The sequence below is a fragment of the Hyaena hyaena genome, unplaced genomic scaffold, assembly GCF_003009895.1.
Source record: "Hyaena hyaena isolate Hyena2069 unplaced genomic scaffold, ASM300989v1 scaffold_478, whole genome shotgun sequence".
NCBI lineage: Eukaryota > Metazoa > Chordata > Mammalia > Carnivora > Hyaenidae > Hyaena > Hyaena hyaena.
Window position 1 is genome coordinate 330,873 of NW_024081110.1, and position 18,519 is coordinate 349,391.

Sequence of the window (18,519 nt, forward strand, 5' to 3'; positions counted from 1 at the left end):
AGGAGAAAGTTTGGCAACTCTTTGCTTCTGACAATTTTATAGTATATTTGTAGTTGTGACTCTTAAGTGTCATGTTCAGCATAATTTATGAAAACCTGTGAAAGTAACTTCATAAAACCCATATAACAGAATGTCCTTTGAAATGTTTGAGAAGATGTTTCTTTTCCTTCATGTTAGAGTTTAACTTCTAGAATATTTGTTGAATTTGAAGATTTGAGTAGAAATGCTCTGATATGGATACTTGAAAAGTCGAAATCCTCCTTTATTTTTAGGGAGAGTTTTAAGGGTGTAGACAAGCCAAATTTATATAGGTTTGTGGGACTTGGGGATGCCTTCAATAGGAAGGTTAAGAATCTGGGATTTGAGGGGCGTCTGGGTGGCTCAGTGGGTTGAGTGTCCGACTTTGGCGCAGATCCTGATCTTACAGTTAGTGGGTTCAAACCCCTCATAGGCTCTGTGTTGACATCTCAAAGCCTGGAGCCTGCTTTGGATTCTTTGTCTCCCTCAATTTGCCCCTTCTCCAGTCTCTTGCTGTCTCTCTCAAAAATAAACATTAAAGAAAAAAGAATCTATGATTTGATGCAGTTGGGATTTCCTACTCTTTGCTTAGTTAAAATAGCTTGAATTTTATACTGTGAGTTTTCCTTCTCCCCTAATTCCTTACTGTCCCCTTGCAGTTATTAGCACAGTCTGGAATCAGAGTTAAAATTCTTGTTCTGTCACTTGGTAGGTATGTGATTTCAGATAGGTTGCTTAATGTTTATACTCTCAAGTGTCTTTTTTTTTTTTANTCCTGAGGTGGGACCATGTAAACCACATGAAGGCTGGGAAGGAGCCAGGAGAAAATAACAGGCAGTGGACATGGTGAGGATAGAGATCGTATGGTAAGAATAAACCCAACTTTTCTAGAAACACACAGAGGATAATATACAGGGCTATTTATTTTTTTAAAATTTTTTAATGTTTTTTTTTCTAGGAGAGAGAGAGAGACAGCGTGAGAAGGGGAGGGTCAGAGAGAGAGGGTCACAGACTGAAACAGGCCCCAGACTCTGAGCTGGCAGTCAGCACAGAGCCCGACGTGGGGCTCGAACCCACGAACCGCGAGATCATGACCTAAGCGAAAGTCGGACGCTTAACCGACTAAGCCACCCAGGCGCCCCTATACTCTCAAGTGTCTTATGCTTACAGTTTGCACAGTATGTATTTCTTCATCTGACTCCTTATATTGAAAACATGACTCTTATAGCCAGTGTGTACAGGGGTCATGCTTTTTAAATCATCCTAGGGGTGCCTGGGTGGCTCAATTGGTTGAGCATCCGACTCCAGCTCAGGTCATGATCTCACCCATGACCCATGGGTTCCAGCCCTGTGTCAGGCTCTGTGCTGAATGGTTGCTCAGAGCCTGGAGCTTGCTTTGAATTATGTGTCTCCTTCTTTCTCTGCCCTTCCCCTGCTATGCTGTGTCTTACTCTGTCTCTGAAAAATAAATAAATATAAAAAAATTAAAAAAAATCATCCTAATCTGTATCTTTTTAAAATTGTAGTGTTTAGACAATTAAGGTTTTTTGGTTTGCCTTATGTCGTTCCTTCCTTCCTTCCTTCCTTCCTTCCTTCCTTCCTGAGCAGGTGGAGTGAGGAGAGAGAGAGACAGACAGACAGAATTTTAAGTAGGGTCCACTTCCATCGAAGAGCCGGAAACAGGGCTCAGCGTGTGGCTTGATCTTATGAACTGTGACATAATGGCCTGAGCCAGAAATCAAGAGTCAGATGCTTAACTGACTGAGCCACCTAAGTACTTCACCTTATTTTCTTTAATAACGGCTTTACTGAGATATAATTCCCATGTCCTAACATTCACCATTTTGTAATAAACAAATCAGTGCTTTTTAGTATTGTCATGGAATTGTGTAACCATCTTCAATATGCAATTTCAGTAATATTTATTAACATTTGATGCATTACTAGTGTGACTGCATTTATGGCTACCATTTTGTTTTCTGGTTGTCTCATTTTTTCCCCCATCTGTTCTCCTTTCCTGTCTTCTCTGGATTATATTAATTTTTGGAATTCCACTTAAATGTATCTATTAGACCTTTTATATTTTTTAGTGTTTTTTCTAGGGATTACAGTGTACATCCTTGACTTTATATGGTCTACTTGGAGATAATATTCCTTTCATGTAAAATGTAGAGATGTTGCAGTTGTACAGGCACCTGGGTAGCTTAGTCGGTTGAGTATCGCCTGTTGATTTTGGCTCAGGTCATGATCTCATGGTTCCTGGGATGGACTCCTGCTGAGCATAGAGCCTGCTTGGGATTCACTTTCTCTCTCCCACTCCTGTGGACACCCCCCCCCTCAAAAAAAAGTTACCATTGTACAGTCCTCCCCCCCATTTCCATCAGGATTTTCTGTGTTAATAGATGTCATGTGTATTTCATCTGCACATATTACACATTCCATAGGAGAATGTCATAATTTTTGCCTTAAAGATGTTTGAGGTAGTTTAGTACATTTCCTTTGTTAATGATCCAAATATCAGTCAGTTGAAATTGAGATTTATTTTCACTTTGGTCTATTTTTAGGGTACCTAGAAGAAATTCTTAGGTTTGGTTTGATTTTTAATTATATACGTATTTAATTGTGGCATATTCTATATAACATAACCCTTTCCACTAATTAAAAAATATATGGAACTCTTCATGAGTTTGCAAGTCATCTTTGCTTAGGGGCCCTGCTAATAATCCTTTTTTTCCAATTTTAGTATACATGGGGCCCTTTTTCTCTGTTTTTTTTAAATAAATGTTTATTTTTGAGAGAATTTCAAGCAGGCTCTGCACTATCAGCACAGAGTCTGATGTGGGGCTCAAACCCACAAATCATGAGATGATGACCTGAGCTGAAATCAAGAGTTGGATGCTTAACTGACTGAGCCATTCAGGCGCCATGGCTGTACACACTTTTTATCTGTCATCTGTTGATTGACACCCAATTTGTAAATGAGTAGAAGACTGAAATCATGCTTCAAAATTTTTTTTAAAAATGTTTGTTTCTGAGAAACTGAGAGTGTAAGTGGGGTAGGGGCAGGGAGAGAGGTGGACACAGACTCTGAAGCAGGTTCCAGGCTTTGAGTTGTCGGTGCAGAGCTTGACATAGGGCTCATGCCCATGAACTATGAGATCATAACCTGAGCTGAAGTGGAAGGCTTAACCGACTGAGCCACCCACGCACCCCTGAAATCATGCTTTTAATTCTGTTGTATTACTGAAGCTTTCAGTAGATGCTTGCTCACTATTTGATAGCTGAGAAAAGTCGCTAAAATAAAATTTGGAATTCTGGAAATATAGTAAGGGCACTTTGAGAAACTTCCAAACTGTTTATTAGACCAGAGGGAAGGTATAAAAGGAAACTCCCTACTATGTCAGTTTGGTTACAAAAAAATAATTTAAGTTTTTAAAAGAGCTTAATCCAGAGTCGCAAGGAGGTGCCTTTCATTATTCCAGATATTACATTAAAGTATTTCTTTTTAATTAGAGAAGAAAAGAGGTTTGGGGGCACCTGGGTAGCTTAGTTGGTTAAGCGTCTGACTTTGGCTCAGGCATGATCTCACTGTTGATGGGTTGGACCCCTGCGTTGGGCTCTGTGCTGACAACTCAGAGCCTGGAGCCTGCTTCTGATTCTGTGTCTTCTTCTTTCTCTCTGCTCCTTCCCTGCTTACACTCTGTCTCTGTCTCTCTTTCTCTCTCTCAAAAATAAATAAACAAACCTTTTTTTCCCATGTTTATTTTGAGAGATAGCGAGAGAGCATATGAGTGGGAAAGGGGGAGAGAGAGAAAGAGAGACCATCCCAAGCAGGCTCTGTGTTGTCAGTGGTCTGCAGAGCCTGATGTGGAGCTCAAAGCCATGAACCATGAGATCATGATCTGAGCCGAAAGCAAGAGTTGGACGCTTAACTGATTGAATCACCCAGGTGCCCCTAAAGTATTTTTTATGTCTCATAAGCAACTTCTGCTCGATGATTTGTTACATAGGACTGCATTTCTAAAAGAGCTTTTACCGTGCTGTTGTTCTTATGTGTGTTTAGTTGAAAGTAGACATGATTGTCTCAAGGACAGATTAATTGCCAAAAGAAATCACATTTTTATTGTGTTTGTAGTAGAATAAGTATTTGAGAAATCAAGTCCTTAGTTTGTCTCATTATTTTATTAGACCATTAATTACCTGCCCTCACAAGATATCCGTTAACACTTGGCACAGTTTGGAAAAATGATCTAGTATATTAGGATGAGAATTCTCCACTCTTGGTATAGGTTTTTGTTTTGTTTTGGTATAGGGGGTTTTAATTGCAAAGAACCAAAGTGTAAGCAAAGGGCAAAAATCTATGTGGATTACTTGCAGAAGGATTACACAAATTGGAAAACCTTTGCTTTATTTGTGAAGGAGGTTTATCTCCTATCTTCTGGCAAGAGTGGGAATGTGCCAGACATTGTTCTAGATACTAGATACATTCAAGATGAACAGGATAAAAATCTGAGTGTTCATGAGGCTATATTCAAGTACAGAGAGGTAGGTGCTTAGAAGTGATTTCACAAAGATCAATTTGAATGCTATAAAGAAAATTCAGGTGGGTGATGCAACAGAGTATTGGCTGCCAACATGTTCTGGGGCACCTGGGGACCTGGCAAGTAAAAAAATGTTTGAGTTTTTCCCCACTCATTTCATCATGATTGTGTAGTAGAGTTTTCCTGTGGCAACATGATGTATGCTATAAAAGATTAAGTGCAGAACAGACATGATAACCCAGATATATTAAGCTATATATCAGAAGTCTGTGCAAATGTAAAACATTTACTAACTTATTTGTTATGAAAATGTTCATTCTAATCGTTAATTTTAAATGAGTTCATTATTGGAGCGCCTGGGGGGCTCAGTCAGTTAAGCTCCCGCCTTCAGCTTGGTTCGTGGCCTCGCGGTTTGTGGGTTTGTACCCTGTGTTCTGGCTCTGTGCTGACAGTTCAGAGCCTGGAGCCTGCTTTGGATTCTGTGTCTCCTCTCTCACTTGTCCTACCCACCTTGTGTTCTATCAAAAAATAAACATTTTAAAAAAAGAAACGTTAAAAAATAAAAAATTGGTACATTCTCTTAAAATTAATAAATGTTATTATTTATTTTTTAATTTTGTTTTTAAGTAATCTCTACACCCAGTGTGGAGCTCGAACTCACAGCCCTTGAGATCAAGAGTTGCACACTCCATTGAGTCAGCCAGGTGTCCCAAATTAATAAATATTTTAAAAATTTGTTCATTTTAGTACTGTAAATATTGATATAACATGAATAAACAGAAGCTCTTTGAGGTCATTAGAGTTTTAAAATGAAAGAGGTTTTAAGCTCCCCAGATTTGAGAAACGCTGTGTCATGAATTAACTGAATGGCCTCTTATAGAGGGTGGTACCAAAAAATCTCTCTGAGAGGGCAACCATTAAGCTGAGATGTCATGGGAGAAGAGCATTCTAGTCAGAGCAAGATTTCTCTGATTACTCCTTCCCTCCACACTCTGGCATTCTTTTCTGGCCTTATAATTACGTATGAAATCAAGGACCTTTATTTACTCATCTCTGAGTTCCTGTTATTTACCACTTTACTTACTAATAATCATGAATAATTATTGGCCAATTAGTGGAATTGTTTATATATACTTCCAAATATGAGACAGACTTTTGGAAGTGGCTTAATCCCCTTGCTGTTCACACTAAGCTCATTTGAAGTACATTTTTATTTTTAAAAGTAATTAACAAATATTTATTAGGATCTTTTTCCTATTTCTTTACACATGACAGAATCTTATATTGGAGGTCTGTGACTGTTGGTATCATCTCATTTATTTTCCATATGTACTTGTTAATGGTAAACTTTTGCAATCTTTATGCCCTGGAGTTATAATTTGGACCTGCATTTATTGGTGAAATATATAGATAAAGCCTGTGTTTTTTTATTGTGATTCTTGCTATTACTATCCATCACACCATTTATAAGCAAAAGCAGTTTTTTTAAAGTTTGTTTACTTAGAGAAAAAAAGTTCATGGGGGAGGGGCAGAGAGAGGACAAACTGTGAGATCATGACCTGAGCCAAGACCAAGAATTGGATGCTCAACCAAATGAGCCACCCAGGTGCCTCAAAAGCAAAAGCAGTTTTTAAAAAATGTTTATTTTATTTTTGAGAGTGAGCAGGGTGGAGGGAGGGGCAGAGAGAGGGAGACAGGGAATCCCAAGCAGGCTCCGTATTACGAGTGCAGAGCCTGACGCTGGGCTTGAACTCACAAACTGTGAGATCATGATCTGAGCCAGTATCAAGAGTTGGACGCTTAACCAACTGAGCCACCACATGTCCACAAAAGCAGTTTTAAAAGTGAGTAGTAACCGAAAGACGAGGAGGAAATAAGGAGTCTAGATGAAGAGTATGAGCAGTAAGATTGATTGTGACCATGATACAAATGGATGAGATTTCTACCTTTAGCAGATTCTTAACTTGTTCTGAGTACTGATTGTGTGCAGGGCACTATTCCAAGCACTCTACGTAAATAACTGCATTTGCTTTTCATGACAGCCCTACAGGTGGATAGTATTTTTTCAGTACTATTTACAGATGGAGGAAGTAAAAGGGGGGTGAGTGTCAGCAAGTTGCTCCAGGCCACACAGCTGTTAGCGCCTGAACGATTAGGAGGTTAGGACGGCAGGCCTGTCTGCAGCTCCTGTCTCGGTCTGACTCCTGCTCCATGCTCCCTCCCACGTGACAGAGAAATTCTACAGCTTGTTATTAAAGCTTTAAAATGTTTTCAACTTTTTACTCTCCCCATCATTATTTTTTTCCCTGTAAGACCATAATTTTATAGTTTGTTATAAGCCTCTTGGTATCTTTAGCTTATAGGACATTTCTAGATCTAAAGGAGCTCCATAAAGAGTTCTCTATAGAAGATGAGGTTTCCCCACTAAAAGCTAGAAGTAGGAAAACGAAGCAGACAAAGCGAGGAGAAGAGCACGGAGAAGAAAGAGAAGAGGAAAGCGGTGATGATGATCTGGAGTGGAGTGTGCAGGGTGGTGGTAGCTGTGTTTACAGTGGCTGCCCCGACAGCACGCATGGTGAAGGCTCGCTTTCCAGGTGCTCTGCCAATGTGGTTGTGAGTGGGGTGGAGGGGCAGCGGTGGCCTTAACAGGGTTTTGTAGAGGTGAAAAACAGCAATGGGGAGATCGATTGACTGCCGATCTTAAAAGATACTGAGTTAGAAGAGCTAGAAGATAAAGCAGTTTTCTCTGAGGTGACAAAAAAGTGACCAGTAAGGCAGAAATGCATATCCTGTAAGAGATAGATGTTTTTGTCTTTGGAGCAAATTACCTGGATCAGCGTACATTTCCTTAAAGTCAAAGTCAAAGCTGCTGGACTCCCGACTCATAGGAGAACACAGGTATGCTCCCGAGGAAGAGAACCTTGCTACATGGGACTCTGATAGGGGGAGGAGGAGTTAGGCTCCCAGTGGAGTAATGATTCTGTTGTTAGGGAGATTGTCAGAGAATATGAGAAGTGTTTCATAGGTGCTTTCCCCCTGCTCTTTATATGCTTTGTGGTATCATTACCTCTAATTTATAGATGAAGAAACTGAATCAGAAATAAAATGATTTGCCTAACCACCTTCTAGTCCAGTGATCAGGTCTTTTGATTGAGGTCAATTCTTTCAAGCCCTGAGGGTTCTAAAAGACTGGGGTTTAGCTGCACACAATATATGGAAAATTTCAAGTTACTCAGAATCCATGAAGAGAAAATAACTAGGTTTTTAATGTGTTCTTTTGTGGTATTTATTTACTGTGATTAATTTTTTTGTGGTGGTGGGGCTTTAAGAATCTGGCAGGCTTGGAGCTCCTGCATGGCTCAGCTGGTCAAGCACCTGACTTCAGCTCAGGGCATGACCTTGCGGTCCCTGAGTTCAAGCCCCGCGTTGGGCTCTGTGCTGACAGCTCAGAGCCTGCAGCCTGCTTCAGATTCTGTCTCTCTCTTTCTGCCCCGCCCACACTTGTTCTCTCTCTCTCTCTCAAAAATAAGTAAAACATTAAAAAAAAAATCTGGCAGGCTTTTTAGGTCATCAGAAAATGATAAAATTTTATTCAAACATGTCAATAGTACAATGCTTATATAATAGTATTCTTTAAAAAAAATTTTTTTTAATGTTTTATTTATTTCTGAGAGAGCGAGAGACAGACAGTGTGAGCAGGGGAGGGTCAGAGAGAGAGGGAGACACAGAATCTGAAATAGGCTCCAGGCTCTGAGCTGTCAGCACAGAGCCCGATGTGGGACTCGAACCCATGAACTGCAAGATCATGACCCGAGCCAAATTCGGACGCCCAACCGATTGAGCCACCCAGGTGCCCCATAATAGTATTCTTTAAACAAATGTTACACAGTAAGTCAAAATAGCAAGTTAACATATTAATGGTACCTTCATTCTGTTGCCACATTTATTTTGAAATTAAAAATGCTGTTTTTTAAATTATGAAAACCAAAACTTATTTTTTAAAGCTGTACACCCAGCGTGGGGCTTGAACTCATGACCCCAAAATCAAGAGCTGCATGCTTTACCAACTGAGCCAGCCAGGTGTTCCTGAAAATCATAATTTACCTTAAAAGTTAATAGAAACTAGATAACTGTTCACATTTATGGTTTTTCTACTGTAAATTGCAGATTATATTATGGTGAATAGGCTAATATTTTGTGCCCCAATAAATGAGGCCCTGTTCATGTAATGCAAATATTTTGTTTATCTTGAGATCTAAATCATTGGTTTATATGATCATTGTTTTCTTGACGAGTTTCTCAACTTTTCAGAGTCTTCCTAAGGCCCTGGTGTGCTTTAGATTGCTAAAGTCCAAATTTGTTGTCTGTCTAATGAAGAAACTAGTAGTTTAGTATGTTGTTGATTTTTCTTTTCTTTTTGGATAACCAGAGACCTTATTTTCACTCCCAGGAGATTGTTTGAAGTCACGATGGCTTTTAAACGGGTCTCACAAATCTTAACTGAAGCTGATCGTGTCGACGATCCATGTTTTGCACAATATTTCTAGTTGAGGAAGTGTAGAAATTTCGTGTTTGTCTTAGCTTTTTGGTCTCTGAGGTATTAAAAGTGGTGACAGGGCTGCTCTGTTACTGTTTTGCAGCTAGCTCTTTTAATTGATGTTGAATTGTGGCGTTCCGTGCACACAGGGTTAAGTAAAAGGGCTGCAGTCATCCAGCGAGCATTTCCCTTTAATGTGCTCATTAGTGGTGGCAAGTCCACGTTTCAGCACATGTCAGTAATTTACATTTCATTGCCGAGCGGCTGCCCTTGTTCAAGAGTTGTTCCTAAGCCCAATGCATATATATTGGGAATAAACAGTAGAAGAATTGAAAGCCAAATACCCTGCCAGGCCTTTCAGTTGGTTCTGAAGCTTCCAGTGGGTCTCTGATTAGCAAAGCATGAAGCAGGATGAAAATGCAAAGATGAGGCCTACAAAAGTGGTCCCAGGTAGGCCATTCCCTTAAGTCCCCTTTTTGTGACCACCTTTCCATTTCATCTGCCTGAGATTCTTCTCGGGAAAATACTCTTCTAACAGAGTGAAAATACTCTGTTAGACCTAGGAAGTGAACAAAAGAGGATCAACCTGGTTCCTTTACCCCTTCTAACTATTAAGCCAAGTTTGATTGTTAGGCAATGAGTCCACAGAAGCAAAGGGCTTGATCGGCTTTACAGTTCCTAGGGACCCTATTATTGTGATTGGGATCTCTGTGGTGATTCCTTCTGGGATTCGTTTTTCCCCCTTTGCCTGATTGGTACCAGCTTGTTCTGGCTTTTGAAAGCTTGCATAGATCATTAAAGGGTAATCGGTAGAGGCTGTGGTCAGTGTTTCTGGACATAGGGACAGGACTCATGTTAATGTTGTCTTTAAAACTGGGGTATTGGGGAAAATCCAGTTTTCTTTTTGTAGAAAAATTTGATAGATTATAATAAGGAAGCATTTTTGAACTCAGGGTTTTATTACGAGTTACTTTGTGTCTACATGGAACAGCATTAGGAAGCACCAGCCTAGCTATCTTTAGAATATTAAAAATGTGCTAATTCTTTCTACATTTTAAGTTTGCTTTCGTGTATTTGGAAATTTGAGTTGCAAGAATGTAGGTATTAACATTTCCCATTTTGTGTGTGTGTGTGTGTGTGTGTATGTATGTGTTTAATCTCTGGCATCTGTTTATCTATTTTTGTGCTGCTTTCCAAAACATTGAATTTAAGAAGTTTTGTTCATACTTCATGGTTAGAATGAAAAGTGAATGAATTTATGACTGATTATATAGTATTAAAGGACATTGAAAAACATGAGAACTCAAGTCAGATTATTATTTTATGGTAAATTCGGTTGGATGTGATTTAGCTTTTGGATCATTTAAGCATGAAGGTATGTTAAGCAAAGTTTATTAATTCTATTAACTTTTTTCTTTTCTTTTTTTAGCTAGAGTTTTAGTAGAGGGGCAATATATTTTGGAAATTTTTTTATGGGTAAGAAGGTAAAGATGAGAATCTTGAGAATATTAATTTAGTAATGTTCTGATCAGCACATGAAGCTTTTGCAGAAATGTAACAATAAATTTACCTTCTAGATGACTATGTGAAACTATTCTTTCTGGATGCTTGCCAGATAAAGCCCTTTGGGATTAAGTTCTGGAAAATCACTTGCAAATTTGTGGGGGATATCAGTGACTTTGAATATTTAACTGTCTAAACTGTCATCTACATGCATTCTGTCTCTGAATTGGGTAAAAAAAACAAGAAGTTTGTCAGCCAGTTAGAATTAAAGGTGACATCTGCTTTTAATTGGTGTTTTATTTTCTTCCAAGTCAGTAAAAATTCAGTAAGACATGAATTATCAAATTTTGCAATGCTAAGCAACTTGTCAAGACAGTAAGCACTACCTTGAGCACTTGTACAGATGGGAAGTGTTAAAATGTTGATTAATCGTCCCAGTTCTGATTATGGTTTTAGAAGGCGAAAGACTGTATAACCATTGCCAGCTTTCTAGTGTCAGAAAATAGTATTCATTTGTTAATTTTGTAGGCTTTTTTCAATTACTGGCAAATTGCCTTTTCTATAATGAGCATGTAAATAGTTTTAGAGATACTTTGTTAATAGATTTAGGGTCAGATAAGGAGATGTAGAATTCTTCACTTTCTCAAGTCTCTTATTTATTCAGTAAACATCTTAGTTCAATTGTGTTTTCTTAGTAGAAAAAAACTGAAAAAATCTAAAAGGGAGCTTAAAATGGTGTTCTTTTGTACACACACACACACACACACACACACACGATGTGTTGAGAAGAGTGTATCTGTTTGAAACCTTGCCTTTGCCCCCCTATTGAAAAAGAAAATTATTTGTTTTTACCATTTCCAAACCATATTATGACATATAAAGATAAATCCATTCCTTCAAGAAGAGCATGTAAAAATTGTTCAAGACTTCAGAAATTCTCAGAGCTAAAAAAGACTGAAGAAAATATTTCCATCATACTGATTACATTTTAATTTTCTTGTTACTGAGAATTTGAGCATAGTACTAAGTGGTATCCTTGTATAACGTGTGTCTTTAAAAATTTCACTGTGAAGGAGATTTCTCCCCCCTACAAATTGTTAGATGGAGAGAGTCTCCTTTTTCCACTTGAATAGATTTGTATATTAGAGGTAGAATTCTGTCTTAAAAGTGATTTGCACTTGAAGTAATATTTCTTAGATTAGTTTTTTTTTTTTTAATGCTTTATTTATTTTTTGAGAGAGAGAGTGTGAGCAGAGGAGGGTCAGAGGGAGTCACAGAATCTGAAGACAGGCTCTAGGCTCTGAGCTAGCTGTCAGCACAGAGCCCAACTCGGGGCTCGAAACCACGAACCATGAGATCATGACCTGAGCCGAAGTCGGATGCTCAACCGACTGGGCCGCCCAGGCACCCCATGGATTAGTTTCTTAATATTACCAGACTTCAGTTGAATTCAGGTCTTCTTTTTTGTTGTCCACTTCTGAATATCTGATGCATGTTTTATGTAGTACTATATTTTCCCTACCAGGAAACCACCGGGTTATTTAATTTGATTCATAACGTTTGTCCTGTTCAGTTACTTAGATCTTGGGTAGTTTTTATTTAAACTTAAAAAGTAGTCAAGATGCTTATGTAAATTCACTTAATAGTTTTACACAGAGTTGATAAGTAGCATCTTAAACTCACGAGCCAAGTTTGGCAGTTCTCACATGTTTTTAGAAAATAGTCGAAAAATAGGACATGTAGATTCTCTAGCTTAACTATACAAAACATTTTGATGCCTGATAACTTCAGGATTCATTGCCTCTGTACATTTTCAAGTTGTTTGCTTCTCAATGCATAAGGCTTTTAATTTACCTCCTACCGACAACCGCCCAATGGGTTTTTCAGAATTTTGCAAGTGTATCTTCTAGAGTTGTGCTTCAGCCCTGGTTTTGATTGCTGGCACAGAATCTCCTAAGGTGCCCCAAACCTAGATGGATGGGAAACTCTGACAACATCTACTGGGCAAATGGTTTTAGATTTTTTCCCAGGTACAGAATTCCTGTTTTTTCTACAGTATTTTTTTTTCTTTGAATCCTGTTTTAATGCCTATTTATTTTAAGAAACAATTAGACACAAGATAAAACAGCATTTTTGTTTTCGGCTTGTTAATTTTATGTGTTTCTTTACCTTGATTTTTACAGAATAAAGTTAAATATGTGTACCTTGAAGTAGTAATTCTTCTGTAAATAACTGATTTTATGAAGAATAATTTATATGTTGATAAAAACTGCTGTTGAATAATAGCTTGTGTGCATTTGCTTAGAGATGCTCAAAGTGACTTTCATATTCCTCCTACTATGCTGTGTTTCTGAAGAACAGGAGAAACAGTTGATAACTGTATTTTACTGAAAAGAAGGCTAAAACCTACAGCTGATAGTTGAATTGGAGGAATAATTTACTTTTTTGGCCCTAAATGCTCTCATGATCTTTTAGAAAACCGAGATCATGGTAGGCTTGGCTGGTTAATCATTTGTGTTTTCAGCTCAGTTTGGTCACTAGTACTTGTTTTTGTTTTTGTTTTTTTGTTTGTTTTTCGTATTCTTGATTCTCTTTGCCTGTAGCATGTGGTTCCTGCTGTTTAAATTACCAGGCATTTAAAAAAATCATGTGATCCTGTCACTTTATTGACAGTTGATTGGATCAGGGATTAGTGTCTGACCCAAAGGTGGTCATCCAAAGAAGGGTCATAGCTTAGGGTGTGGGTGGGGTAGAGTGGAGTAGGGGTGAGTGTCGATGTGGATGTATGTGTGGTGGGGGCAAGGGTGGTGGTGGGGTACAGAGAAGGTTGTGACATTTGAACTGAAATAACTGAGAGATGAGGAGGAGCGGGCAGCAAGTGCAGCTCCACAGTAAACCCTCTCCATGCAGGGGGACTGGCAGGTGTAAATGCACTGAGGCAGGAATGAGAGGAGCCTGCTGATGGAGAGGAAGAAGCTGCTGTGGTAGGAGAATAATGCATGAGGAGGCACATGGTCCAGGTTGGAAAGGTAGGCTCAGGGCAGATCAGTTGGACCTTTGTAATACGCTGGGATTTTCACCTACATGGCATTGGGAAACCATTAGGGGAATTAATGCATGGGTTGACATAATGTGATGTGCTTCTTTTTAAAACAAATTTTTTTAACGTTTTATTTATTTCTGAGAGAGAGAGAGACAGCATGAGAAGGGGAGGGTCAGAGAGAGAGGGAGACACAGAATATAAAACAGGCTCCAGCTGAGCGAGCTGTCAGCACAGAGCCCGACGTGGGGCTTGAACCCATGAGCCGTGAGATCATGACCTGAGCCGAAGTTGGCCGCCCAACCGACTGAGCCATCCGGGTGCCCCATGTACTTACTTCTTTATTACTGTAAGAAGAATGTACATCAGATTGAAGAATCTGATGATATTAGTAGAAAGACTTAAGCTACACTTTTAGAAGTAGGTAAAGTCTCATATATCTGTCCACCTGTAGATGCTCCCACTCCTTAATTCTGTCCTGTTCTTAGGTCACAGCTCTCTGTGAAAACAAAGCTATCGTCTAATTTATACTGGTCAGTAAGCTCCACCCTTACCTTTAAGTGTTTGATTTGATACCAAGAATCATTCCTCTTCCCACAATGGTTCATTTCCCCAAAACTTGATTATTTAGTCTTGACACTCCAGAAAAAGAGCCCATGGGAACCTTTGATCTTCAATCCCAAGAGCAATTAAGAGGTCGGTGTGGATCCAAAGGGAATATATGGTATTCTAGTGTAAGGTGGCCACTTGAAGCTCTGTCCCCTTTGATATCTCCCCACCAGTGTTACTTACTGAAATGCTTTTTTCACTTTCTGTCCTACTAGCAGGTGATGGCTGTACCACACATGCATGCTTAAACAAATGCTTGTAAATGGCAGGTGTGCACCTGCACACGTGGACTCTCACATTGTAGTGGACCGTTTGCTGGTCCAACATCCTTTCTGCTGTGGGTGGGTTCTTTAAACCAGTTACGATCCCTGTATCTTCCCTGACAATTATTATTCCCCCCCTCCTGACAATTAGATGATTTAGGGATGGACCAATGAAGGCTTAAGCCAGTTTAGGTCAATGAAACATGATGAGAAACTTTTTTGAGATTCCCAGGAGAGAAACTGCTTCGTGCTTAGGAGAGAGCAGCATTGGTGTTAAAGCTTTCTCCCCCTCCGCTTTTCTTCTCCCACACCTTTTGTGAATGAGAGGGCTTGGTGCTGCTCGCAGCCATGTTGTGACTGTGAGGATCGCCAGCTTAAGGACAGAGCTAACTTATACAATCAGACAGATCCAAGAGAATGGCAGAGAAATCTGGAATTGTGAGATGTGCTTTTAGAAAAATTTCTGTCTAAAAGTGTTGATGGAGTGTGTATTGTTTTAAGACTATTTTTGCATTGGATTTGGGATTGATAGGACGCTCGGTTATTAATATTTAATGAAAATTATAGAAACCCAGAGCTTAAATCATTAATCTTCACTTACTAGGGCTGCGAGTTGTGTTAGTGTTGTGGCCAGGCAGCCAGAGCTATCTGCATACCATACATGGGTGTGTGGAGGGATCCAAGAGGTAGAAGATAGGTAGGCTTGAGAAAATTTTCAGAAACAGATTAGCCAGCTGTTAGCTCTTGTTTCTGTTTTTGCTTCTTTCTTTAAAATGTTTCTGTTTGCTGTTTACTTTCCTCCTCTGCCTCTCTGCTCCTGTGGCCCTGGTGGAGCAGGCCAAGCCCAGAGCCCCTGAGCGTATGCATTTTAGGTCTGGTGTCCTGAAAAGAGGAGAGCCTCTTTTCTTTCTATCTTCATTCTTAGGAGGGACTGTGATAAATGTCATTTGGGTTAGCTGCTTTTTGCTCCAATCATCTGTTTTCAGGGGTCACATCTGTGTGCAAGATCACATCATTTAAAAGGGCTGCTCTTTGACTGTGGTTGGGAAGAGGACGGCTCAGGAAGGTTGTGAGCTGGCTAACTCTGCCACAAAATGTCTGTTATACCCCCTCATTATAGGGCAGTGTGATCATTGTGGCAAAGTGTATGTGGTGTAGGTATTGCATGACAGTAGTGGTTAATTCTCGTAGGTTTGGGATTGGGTTTATGTAGTTGGAGAGAAAATTGTTATACTTTATATAAGAGGTAAGGGTGTGTGTGTGTGTGTGTGTGTGTGTGTGTGTGTGTGTGTGTGTGAGAAAGGATTACTGAGGAGTATTTTGTATATGTATAGCTACTAGTTTCTTCCCTAGGAATTGACACCTATCCTAAAAGCTCTGTGCCCCTGTAAAACTGTGTTTCATCATTGTAGCTTTTTCAGAGTTATGAAGTACACATGGAAAAGAAAATCATGGACTTTTTGAGCCAGGAGAAATTTAGAGCTTAACTATTTGATTGCTTGATGGGGCAGATGCTGGTGAATACAAAGTTAAGAAGGTTCACTGCCCTGAAGAAGTTGATAGGGAAGAGACGCTGCAGGGAGGAGTGTGTGGGGGATGGGCTCGTGGGAAGGTCAGATGATGCTGTTACTTTTGATTGGGACGAGTGTCGTGGAAAGTCCCATGAGGACGGTAGCTGTTGAGTGAGGCCTTGGAGACAGGCAGTGCTTAGATAAGATGGCGGGAGAAGCACAGACCTGCCAGAGGGGGAAGGACATTTCAGGAAGGGAATTGGTTTTCCTGGCTCTCCCTTCGAAATAAGCTTGGAATCTGACCACTTGTCACCCCTCCCAGCGCTGCCGTCTGCTCTGGTCACCAGCACCTCTCCTCTGCATCCTGGCTTTGGCTTCCTACTTGCTCTCCAGGTTTCCATCCTTACCTCCCTCCAGAGTATTCACAAAACCTAGTCAGAATGATCTGTCAACATGTAAGTCAGATATGACAGCATTTCTTGGCCAAAATCCAGACCACAAAATACCTTTAATAGCTTCCAGTTTCATTCAGAATCAGAGCCAAAGTCCTTCAAGACTCCCCCTGACGTCCCTGCACCATTTTGACCTAATTATTTTACTCCTGCTTCCTTTGTTTTAGCTCTTCTTTGAGATATGCTTACAACCCCAGGGCATTTTCACTTGCTGGTTTCTTTGCTTGGAACACTGTCCCTCCAGATCTTTTTTTTTTAAGGCATTAATTAATTAATTAATTTGAGAGAGAGAAAGAGAGAACAGGCTTGGGAGGGGCAGAGAGAGGGAGAGAGAAAGAATCCAAGTCAGGCTCTGCACTGTCAGTGCAGATGGGGCTCGAACTCACAAACCTTGAGATCATGACCTGAGCCGAAATCAAGAGTTGGATGTGTAACCAGTTGAGCCACCCAGGTGCTCCCAAATAGATCTTCTTTAGGTCATTATCTAAAGTCATTTTCTCAAGGATGCCTAACCTGACTATCCTAATTAAAATTGTCGGTTTCCATTCCCCACCTCACACTCTTAATTCCCATTTCCCAATTTATTTTTTCCAAAATATGTATTGGTGCCTGATAGATACTTAGTAACCTACACAACCACAGGAGTTTTGTTTGATTTGATCATTACTGTTCCCTCAGTGCCTAAAACTGTATCTGGCTCATATATATTTGTTTAACGAGCAAATAGATGAGTAAGAGGTGGATTGTTTACCTTTGGGCCATTCATGGAACAGATTTGATACCCTAAATCCCCTCTTAAGTAGAGAGATATTTATAAGCAGAAGTCACATGTAAGGCGTAGAATGGCTATTCAGCTGCTGCTCATGATTACAGCAACTGGAATTTTAAACCCTTTTATCATACAGGCCTGTGTTCAGCAAACTTCATCTGTAAAGGACTAGATAACAAATATTTTAGACTTTGCATGCCATACTATCACAGCTATTCAATTCAGTTGTTACCACACAACTCTGTAGTTGTGGCAATGTGACAGTAGCCCTAGACTATAGGAAATGAATGGGTATGGTTGTGTTTTTTTTTTTTTTAATATTTTTATTTATTTCTAGGAGAGAGAGAGAGAGACAGCGTGAGCAGGGGAGGGTCAGAGGGAGAGGGAGATACAGACTCTGAAATACGCTCCAGGCTCTGAGCTGGCAGCACAGAGCTCGACGTGGGGCTCGAACCCATGAACCGTGAGATCATGACCTAAGCGAAAGTCGGATGCTTAACCGACTAAGCCACCCAGGCGCCCCGGGTATGGTTGTGTTCTAATAAAACTTTATTTGTGGTCACTGCAGTTAGAATTTTATATAATATAACGTCATGAAATACTGTTTTTGATTTATTCCCCAGTTATTTAAATTCTTTTTTAATGTTTTATTTCTGAGAGAGAGAGAGAGAGAGAGAAAGAGAGAGAGAGAGATAGAGAGAGAGAGAAAGAGAGAGAGAGAGATAGAGAGAGAGAGAAAGAGAGAGAGTGAGTGAGTGAGTATGAGCAGGGGAGGGTCAGAGAGATAGGGAGTTACAGAATCTGAAGCAGGCTCCAGGCTCTGAGCTAGCGGTCGGCATAGAGCCCGACGCAGGGCTCGAACACACAAACTGTGTGATCATGACCTGAGCCGAAGTCAGATGCTTAACTGACTGAGCCACCCAGACGCCCCTTCCCAGTTATTTAAAAATGTCTCTTTTTAGAAATGGACTAGTCTGTGGTCTGGTGTTTGAAACAGCTGCATATCTATCTGTACAAATATATTTAGTCTACTACACATTTTACTATTGCATTGTTAAGTACATATGTAATTGTGGCCATTGGAAAGAGACTCTGGGTGGATCAAAAAGTACATAGTACAGTTATTTCTACTAATGGGTAGGGTATAGAGGGGGGTATAGAGTAATAGGGAAAATAAAAAATGTAAGGGATAATATAGAAGTAATCTTAGAATGTGTTGTTTAATTTGAATGTGTGGGGCCTAGTAAGCATTTTCAGTAACATTTGATTTACATAC

At 39.8% G+C, this 18,519-nt stretch overlaps 1 protein-coding gene and 1 pseudogene across 1 annotated transcript in view; one reads left to right on the forward strand and one right to left on the reverse strand.

The window, feature by feature from the left end:
• Window positions 1–18,519, forward strand: part of PCCA (propionyl-CoA carboxylase subunit alpha) — a 410,939-nt gene that overhangs the window by 71,328 nt on the left and 321,092 nt on the right. The gene's annotated exons all lie outside the window — the stretch shown is intronic.
• On the reverse strand, window positions 2,682–2,777 carry LOC120246664 (annotated as a pseudogene).